This window comes from Cygnus atratus, chromosome 11 (assembly GCF_013377495.2).
Source record: "Cygnus atratus isolate AKBS03 ecotype Queensland, Australia chromosome 11, CAtr_DNAZoo_HiC_assembly, whole genome shotgun sequence".
NCBI classification, from domain to species: Eukaryota; Metazoa; Chordata; class Aves; order Anseriformes; family Anatidae; genus Cygnus; species Cygnus atratus.
The window spans coordinates 10834855-10844364 of record NC_066372.1 but is presented as its reverse complement, the minus strand read 5'-3'; positions in this window follow the sequence as shown (position 1 = coordinate 10844364).

Here is a 9510-nt window from a genome sequence, read left to right as displayed (position 1 = left end):
TCAGTGTTTACACACCAATACAGCTCCTGCTGAGTCCTCAGTGGAACGAGCCAGAGTATTTACATTTCTGCAAATTGCAGAAAGACAGTGAGAGGCCATCTCCTCCTGAACACGCTCGTTTTTTTGAGGCACCAGCTCATGGCTCCCCTTTGTGGGACGTAGTGCTGTTAGCCTCCAAACTACGCTTTGCAGAGAAAACTGCTGATTTTCAAATAAAACCCTGAATAAGCAGAGTTGTCCAGAATCAAGCATGACCAGGGATGCCTATGAAGCTGGCGATTTCCATGCAGCCTAATCCCTCCTTTTGTCACAGGAAATTTCTCACAGGCTCGATGTTTGTCCCGGATAATTTCTCTGTTTGAAACCGCTCCCATTTCTCAGAGCCCCCTTGCAATAGCAGCTGTGGCTCCTTGCATTTTGCAGCGCACACCAAGATTTCCTCTGTGTAACAAATAGGCCCAGAGCGACAGGCCAGGCTGATGGCAGGTGCATTCTGAAGCTAAAAAAAGTGTCTTTCAGTCACCATGTGCTTTGCCTTACTGCAGAAGTGACTTTTCTGCTGCTTTAAATGTGCTTTTGCGCACCAGGGGATGCTTTGAAGAGCCCAGCAGATTTAAAGTTCTTCAGTGCCGTCTTCTCCTCTTCCAGGAGGAACTGGTGGTGCTGGCCCTTCTCAAGGTGTAGTGATACCCTCAGCCAACACGGCCACGTGGCCAGACAGCCTCTGCTCCCTGCCCTGCAGCAAGATGTGGAGGAAGGTGGATCCTTGCCAGCATTTGGGCAGACAAGCACCTTTTTGTTGAGGCAGGAGAACTGGTCCCTTCAGCTTTTCTGCTCCCCTCTGCCATGGCTGTCAGTACCGGGTCTTTGATTTCCTCCCTTTCTCTTTGCCACTCTCCTTCTGGATCAGGTGCACTTCACATTTTCCATATTTTCTCTGCCAGTATTTGCTGCCTGGCAGGTAGGTCCGGCATGCAGACTGAGTCTGCTCTTGCTTTAAGATCATAAGGACTTTGCCAGCTTCAATAAAGTCCTCAGGCATCCTGTTTTAAAAGAAGTTTTGAAGCTCTTGCCATGGCCTATTTCTCTTTGTTTGCCTTCATAACTACCTGGCAAGGTCTTTTGACTGCCAACCAAAGAAAGCTGTAAACAAAACATACTTAGGACTTAGTTGCACATTTGTCTCTTTTTCATGGAAGCATATGGGCATCCAACTTTTTCTAACCACGGAGGTCATACATATTTCCCTCAAGCGCACATTAGTGGTGCTACAAAGGTCATATTTTAATCGTAAATTGACCTTGCAAAACAATCCTTATTGACAGAACAGCTTCATTTTGTATTAGCTTAACGGAAATATGTTTACCTAAATAGTCAGAATCATTGTTGCCCTGTTTGGTGAGAAGATAAGTGCTTCGTTGACGTGACTGTAACTCTGTTCACTTATATCAGTCAATATCAGCATTTTCCTTGTTTGCAAGTTACGAAACACTCCTGGACCATTTCAGATGTGGAGAGTGGTGGCATGGGCTCAGGGGACTCATTTACAGGTCTTGGAGGAAGACGCCCAGTGACTGAGCAAGAGGAAGCAAAGAGCAGCATTACAGGTTGCACACCCACTGGTTCTCCACACTGAGGATGAGGACAGTTCCTCGGACCCCAGGCTTCCTGCAGTAGGTAGGAGGTAGCTCCTGCAGCTGTCCCAAATGATGCGGCAGCCTTGGGTCTCTCTCTTGTTGGCTTGGGGGCCTTGTGTGGAGCAGCCAAATACCTGCTGTGAGCTTCGACTTTCAGTGCAAGCCTCTGCCTGCTCCAAAGCATGGCTTGAATTCACGGCTGAATTCCCTGTAGCCAATTTCTCTACCTCTGTAAGCTTTCCATTTCCATGCATAGCTCAAGCAAGACCTATGTTGGAGCTATCTAATTCTATTTCCCCTCTTATTTCCCTCAGAAAATAGCATGTTTCCCTTCCGTAGGAAGTACTGTCATGCTCAACAGGGTTTCTCTGTGGCTTCTTGCACATCCCAGCATAACAATTCTATTTCTGACAAACTGGAGCAAAAGTTTTCTTCTGAATTTAAGCAGAAAATGCTAAAACACTTGTTCAGATCTACCAGCACCTTTGTCAACAGTTAGAAATCAGTCAAAAAACACAGTAGGAAGTTCTCTCTCCTGAAGAAAGGAAATTCCATGACTACTTCTCAGCCATAAAGTCATCATCAAGCCCTCATAGTTTTATCTCGAGAGGATTTCTTCCAAAAATGTGATCCTCTGTTGCCAAACATGCAAACAGGGCTGGAGCTCAAAATATCTACCAGCATTCCGTACTTTAAAATATTTACGCACCCACAACCACACACTCCAAAGAAATTCCTTTCCTCTATTTGGGTTTTGAGGGCACCACAGAGTTTGCTTCTGCTCCTTGTCCTCCTAGCACTTCGCAAGATGCTCCATCAGGAAGACAGATAGAGGAATATAGGGAGATACAACATTTTTAACTGCCCAGATAGCTGGGTAATGACAAGAGAAGACCCATCCTGGGAGACTTTGTGGCTGCTGGTTATCAATTTTTGCAGCATCATTCTGCTCTGATTCAAGAACTTCACCTATTGTTGTGTGTACGTGCCATCACTCACTCTGCCTTTTCCATGGATGCTGTGATTCAATCAATTAGAAATCTTCTAAACATACAGTTATTTGCATAGTTTATAATTATGATTTCATTGGAATTGATCCTCAGCTGCTCACTTCCTTATCCACACTTACAGAACATCACACTGCAGATCCTCCCATCAATTAACATTTAACCTTTTTTTTTTCACTTTTTTTTTCCTGTACTGTAATGGTCAGACAATCATTTGCAATCTCATTGTGAGACAGTTATTTGGAGAGCTTGTGGCAGCCTTTCAGGAGCATGAAGGGCATGCACTTTCACCTGTTCTGGCAGAGGTGGCTGTAGCTTTTGTCTCAAAGGCAGGAGCAAACCGCCCAGTAGTCACCCAAGACAATTTGGTGGCATTTAGTGATCCAAGGCCAGGGCTTCAACCCAGAGAGGCTCTGCTTTACTCTGTGACCAACTCCTACTTCACTTGCCTAGAAACACCCCTCTTCAGCCAGATTTCCTAAGCCATTGGATGGTGGCAAATCTCTCTACATTTACGTAAGTACCTAATGGTTGAAGCACTGTCTCAAGTACATGTAGAGAAGGGTTTGAACCCAAGGCTATTGGGAGCAGAGATCCCTGGGCTCTGGTCCTGCTCCCGGAAGCTTAAAGGGCAAACTTTTCTCCCAGGTGTCTGCAGTCATAAAATAGCTTTACAAGCAGCAAGATTTGTTTGCTAGTGCATTTCTAAGTCTGACATTGTCACCTCAAAGTCAGGTCAAGCCCAGCATAGCATGCCCATGCAATAGCAACATTCTGTTATCCGTTTTCCTGTGACTCCCTGCTCCTGTCTTTTTTTTTTCTTTTTTTCTGAAGTACAATTTTACTGACTTTACATCCAGTTTTCACAAAAGACACTGCCAAATCTCTTCTAGCAACTTGCCTCCCCACCTCTCTACCGTGCATGAGAGCTAAGCATGGGAGGTTGGTCCAAGCCAGCTGCCCAGATGTGACAATTGGGCAGCAAGTGTCTTCATCCAGGAGAGTCGTCTGGATTAACTAGTAATGTTTAATCCACAATCATCCACATGCTACAGCTATACAATGCCCTACTGAATGTCCTGCCTGAATTCAATTTCAGTATTAACCCTGCAAAGGTGAGCAGGAGACACCAGCAGTCAAGTTTTTAATGCCCTATGAGCAGTGGCCTCTCTAATACAGAATACATCAAAACAACAAAATAAAATCTAGTTACCTAATCCTTTCTGGCCCCACAGGAGCTTTACTCGTCAAATTAAGATGAGATAAGTGGGGCAAACAAATGCAGTTATCAAAGTTTGTCATCATACAATCACAGAGAGATGTAACCTAGAAGGACCCAGCAGGGGTCTCCTGGAAAAGGCAGGGTTAACTTCAAAGCTACATCAGGTTGATCGGGGCCTTCTCCAGTTTGGCTGGAGATGTCCTCATGGGTTGCGATCTCCTTCCAAATCTTTGGGCTTGTCCCACAGCTACACCACACATGGTGACAGTTTTTTCCTTATGTCCAACCAGAATGTCCCTACTGCCATTTGAGCAGTTGTCCCTTGTCCTTTCTCTGGGCACCTCTGAGAAAAGTCTGGTTCTGTCTTCTCTATAGGTAACTGAAGGCAGCAACTGCATTCCCCAGAAACTTTCTTTTTCCAGGTGAGACATGCCCAGCTGCTGCAGCATCTCCTCATATACCATGTTCTCCAGCCTCTACCATATTAGTGATCCTCTGCTGGATCCTGATTCCATGAACGCAGGCAAAGTCAAGCAGTCAGTGACATTACCTCCCCTCTATTGTGGCATCCCTTTCTTTGTGTACAGCCCTGAAGCTACCTGCCTGTATAAGCATGATTATCGTGCTCATCTCTTTGCCTTTCTTCAGTTTCTTCTGCTTCTCTTCACACACCATTAATACCAGAATGGTTTAAGACCCAGCCATGTGGTACTTGCATTCACCCACAAAGAAACAGCTTGGCACATATGACTACAAAGCACAGTTCAGCAATACAGTCAACAGCCTAAATTTGGGGCTGTTTGGATGTCATCATCTTTTTCCATAAGAAAGAGCCATGTCCTTTGATGATGGAAGGACAGAGAAGTTGCTTGGATGCTTATCAGAGCTTTTTCCAGGCTAGTGGCACAGCCTGGAAATCACCATTAAGTCCTCATGGGAAGCTGGGCACTGATAGATAGATCCATGCAAGAGAGATGTGGCCAGTTTGGGAGGAGCTGTTTCGTACCTCCGGGACTGGATGAAAGAGCAGAAAGTTCCCTGCAGGTGGAGGAGAGACATGGGATAACAGACCACAAAACAAGCAGGGCTTGGTGAGAGCTGTGGACTGATGACCGGAGAAGGAATAGCTAGAAGGAGGCTTGGAGGCAGACAGGGAATGCTGGACCATGTGCTGGAGACAGGGAGGGTGGTGAGGAGCAGCAGCAGAGCTTGGATAACGCATAAGGAAGTTACCATATTCTCCACACAGGAACCAGGCTACACGGAAAATCGAGCTGCTTCTCAGCAGGGATCAATACCCCAAAGTAGGCTGTGGTTGGTATCAGATTTTGCACTTTGTCTCTTCCTCGTGCCACGCCATTCCCCACAGCATGTATCCTGGAAGAGCCTGGGCTTTTTTAGCACTAGCAGCAGCAGGCTGGAGGCAGTTTGCTTTGCTTTGTAGTCATATCTCATCCATGCCTGCACCATCCACAGTGAAGTACAACACCAGCAGTGCAAAGGGATGCCATAAAAACATCACGTCTTTAAACACATCTCAAATATCTAAGTGTGGTGAAATGAGTCATAAACCGCACTCCCTCAACAGATGAGGAAACAGAGGGAAACAAAAACACCAAGTGCAGCAAGGAAGCTAGGTACCAGGTTATTGACCTACTGCTCAAGGTTTGTTTGGGAAGTTAGAAAAAAAATAAATGTTGACATTACTTCTTGTTAAACAAGGTGACCTGTTTACAATGAATTCAACCACCCAGGGCTAGAAATGAATTCTGGATCACACAGGGGCCTGAATAACTTCCTCTTCTTAGGAGGTGAACCTCTCATTTCTAATCTGTCATGTGGACCCAGTTTCTGAGACCAGTATGAGTAGGAGGAGAAGTGTTGGCCCCAGTGGAATTTCCCCGTCTTGGTCCCCAGACAGTGTTAACAGTCCATATGGTCAAAATAGGTTGAGATTTCAACAAAAACAATTTAGAGTATTTGGGTAAATGTCCAGGGGAAAGATGCTGAGGAAAGAAACAACTCTGCACCATAAGCAGATGAGATGAACACAAGTGGTCCATGCTGTGAATGTCCCCAGGAGCAGGGACTTGGAATGTGCCCAGTGTTGGGGCCCAGAGGGCTCCTGAATGCCTCCTGGGTCCAGGGGAGATTGCTCTTGGGCAGGGTAAGATGCCACTGACGTAAAAATCTCCCCAGACAGCAGGAGCCCTGCAAACACGGGACAAACCCCGGTGACACCTAAAGTCCGCCTGATTGTTGCACAGAAGTCCAGCTCCTGAAGCATCAGAAGGACTCAGGGAAACCTCTCTTACTGATGACAGCAGCAGAGATTGGGGACCAATAATCTCCTTCCCAAAGACTGTCGATCTTCTAACAGCAGATGCAGTTCCTGATTGCTGTCAGGACTGCCAAGGACTCAAGGAGTACCTCTGCCAAGGGGGAAGAGCAGCCCAGGGAGGTCACAAAGCACTGTCCACTCTGAAATATTCAGCCACAAGGGAAACACAGTTCCCATTCAGTCCCTCTCTTGTATACTGCTAAATGGCATTCCCATCCTGTCCCTGGCATATCATCCCACCCTTCCAGACCTCACCCTTGGGAAGTATTTCCCCTTTCCAGACGATGCCAAATGTCCTTCTAGGGAACCTCCTCTTTTCCTGCAAGTCCCCCCCCTCTCCTTCCTCTCAACCCTCTTGCCCCTTTGCAGTCTTGTGGAGAGTCGCATACAGCCCTGTCCCTTGCCCTCAAAGGTAACACCCAAAGTGAAAATATGTCTCTGCAGTCACCCACTGCCTCATTCCCCACTCCTGCCAGAGTTCTCCCTTGGCTTCTCTTTTGGTTCCTCCTGGTCCTGTCACCTACAGGTATGGGGCATGTTCCCTGTCTCCTCTGCAAGACATGGGGAGTCCCAGATCTCTGCATCTCTTTTTTGCTACTCTACTGTCTCAGTCCTGAGTGGCTCTCTACCAGTCTGTAGGGATCGATGATTAAATTTTCCCCATCCAAGTATTGTTCCACAGCGTGACTTCAGAAAGTCTTGTAGTACCTCCAGCTTATGGAAACTACCTTGGCCAGATATTCTGATGTTCTTGGTGTTCCCACATTTTTCTCTGGACACTTTTGGAGGTGTGAAGATGCTGATCTCTCACATACTGGCCTTGCTACATATTTTTTCCATTTACTGTTGGCTTTTTTTCTGAGATGTTTGTATTAGGAGGTGCCAGAGACTACGCATTACTTATTATGATAGGTATGTGGGACTTGCATACTCACCCTCACACTGTGAGAAGCTGGTATGATCTGGAGCATCCTTTTTGGGCCAAATAACTAAAAGCTGGGTGTGGTTGGAAAGGTGAGCTGGGCTTGGTGAGAACAGCCCACAGTTCACATACAAATGGCATTCCTTGAGAAATGCAGTGGAAGAGCAAGTGCTGGAAGAGCAAGTGCTGAAGGAGGAGGCTGAGCATGGAAAAACAGTTTGAGTTGAGCTGAGGAGGAAAACCATGCATGCCAGGACGTTAAAGCAAGAGCTGTCCCAACGTAGGGAGCCACAAGCCAGAGAAGATGTCAGGCTGCCAGCTGGAATAGAGGTAGCTCTGATGAATGCTCAGCTTTTTTCAGCGTGTGGGCTACCAACTTCTCCCAGTGGCAGAAGATGCCCATGGGCTGCGACTCCTCTGCATAGCTGAACTGACCTGCTCATGTGATGCATCCTATGCCGAAGCTTGCCCTGGAGACCAGACCAAGAGCCTATCTGCAAGGCTTCCCCCAGACAACTCTTAGCATTGTGTGATTTGCTTCTTCTAATTTTGCACATCATGTTCCTTTTGGAAAGCAGCGACTGGTTGGCTCCTTCCCCAAGGAGCAGTTAAGCCTGTCTGGGGAGAAAGCCTGGAACCAATAACCACGATAAGGATCTGGGAAGCTGCACCTCCAGAAGCAGCTGCAAGGAAGAGCAGGGAGCAGGCATCAGGGTGATGGGAAAGGACTGGTGGCCCCACGCAGAGCTGGACTCAAAGCCATGGAGCTCACTAAACCCAAGTCTGGAGGCAAGGTCAGCTGCAAGGAGGACATTTCTTATAAACCTCTTATTTTTTGATTCCAGCCTTACTACTTTGATTCCCTTTAGTTGAAGAATGATCTCTTCCAGTTTATAGCTGGGTTTGCTATGCCATGATATGTCTTCATGGTGTGTTGGGAACTCTGAGATCCACCCTAAAGGTTTGGCTGACTCGCCTGCAACATGCCCCAGCAAGAAGTAGAAGCCCAGAGCCTAGAAAGAAACAGAATGGTGCTTGAGAAACCCTGCAAAGGCTGCATCAAACTTGTTTGGTGGATTGGTGACACAGTATGGAGGCTGCTCTTTTAACCCTTGGCAGATGGCCACCTTTTACATCCCTGGGCTAAGATGGAAAGTGGCCAGGAAGATGTCAAGTCTGGCCCTAACTTGCAGACTGCCGGTAACTGCTTGGTCTTTAAGAGGCCACGTATGAACTGCTCATCCCCTTCATCTTTCCAGCATAGCAGTTGGGTTACACATTAAGAGATTTCAGGATTGACTCACTCCTGTATTTTCTTGTCTACTAAAGCACTGACTGAGCTGGAAGCTGCTCGTCTTATTAGAGAAGCTCTTTCGTAATTGAACACCAGGCCTGTGTCCTTGTTTACCTGCTCACTGCTTACTCCTTGGAACAAACTCAACAGAGCACTGCAGCTCTTGCCCACAGTTTGCATTGCCATCCTGTTTTGGCAAGGCCATGTGTCTCCTTCCCTAGATCTGTTATTTCTGTATTCTCACAATGTTAGCCACACAGAGGGGCAGAAAACCATCTCTGGCCATAATCCAGTGTGCTTTGGGGTTCTTAGAGATGAATATTGGTGATAAAAAAAATATGTCGTTTTAGACTTGAGTACAGTAGAATTAAAATCTCAGTGAAAATGATTGCGTGCCTTGGATTCAGCTATCCTGCTTTGGATCCTTCTTGATCTTGGCAATGGCTCCTTCTACACAGGGCTTTTGGCAATTAACTTTACAAACCTGCAGTGAGCCTCTGACAGAATTGCAGCTTCCATTTTTTTTTCTAATGTAGAAAAAGTTGTTTTCTAACCTTCCTGCCAGGAACCCATTTGGTCAGGATCCCTGCATACCCATCACCAGCTGAGGGATGGGAGAAGACCGCACCAGGACAATAATGAGGATTTCACTGACATTTGTTACTATGGGACCTGGCATGCAGTAGGACAAGCTGTGCTTCTGTCTAGGACTTTAGCAGAAGTTTTAATACACAGATGTTTCTTGCCTGAGCCTGGGGGCTAATTCTCTACTTAACAATCTGAGTTTGCTGTAGAAACTTCTCCAGCACAAAGTCCTGCAGGATTTGTCTGCTCGGCATGCATGGAGACCCCATGTCCCAGGCCCAGCCTGGAGCACTGCTGACACCCATGGTATCTCCTGTCCCACCAGTACAGGTGCAGCTTTGCGAGGCAAAGTCCCCGTTGACATGGATGTGTCCAGAATTGTCCTTCCTAGCTGGCAAACAGCCCATGGGGAAGGGCAGCCATGCAGTTTTGGAGGAGCAAGGCCAGGGGGGATCTCAGGATGCAAAGGGTTGGAAGAAAATGAGATATCAGAGCTGGGAAA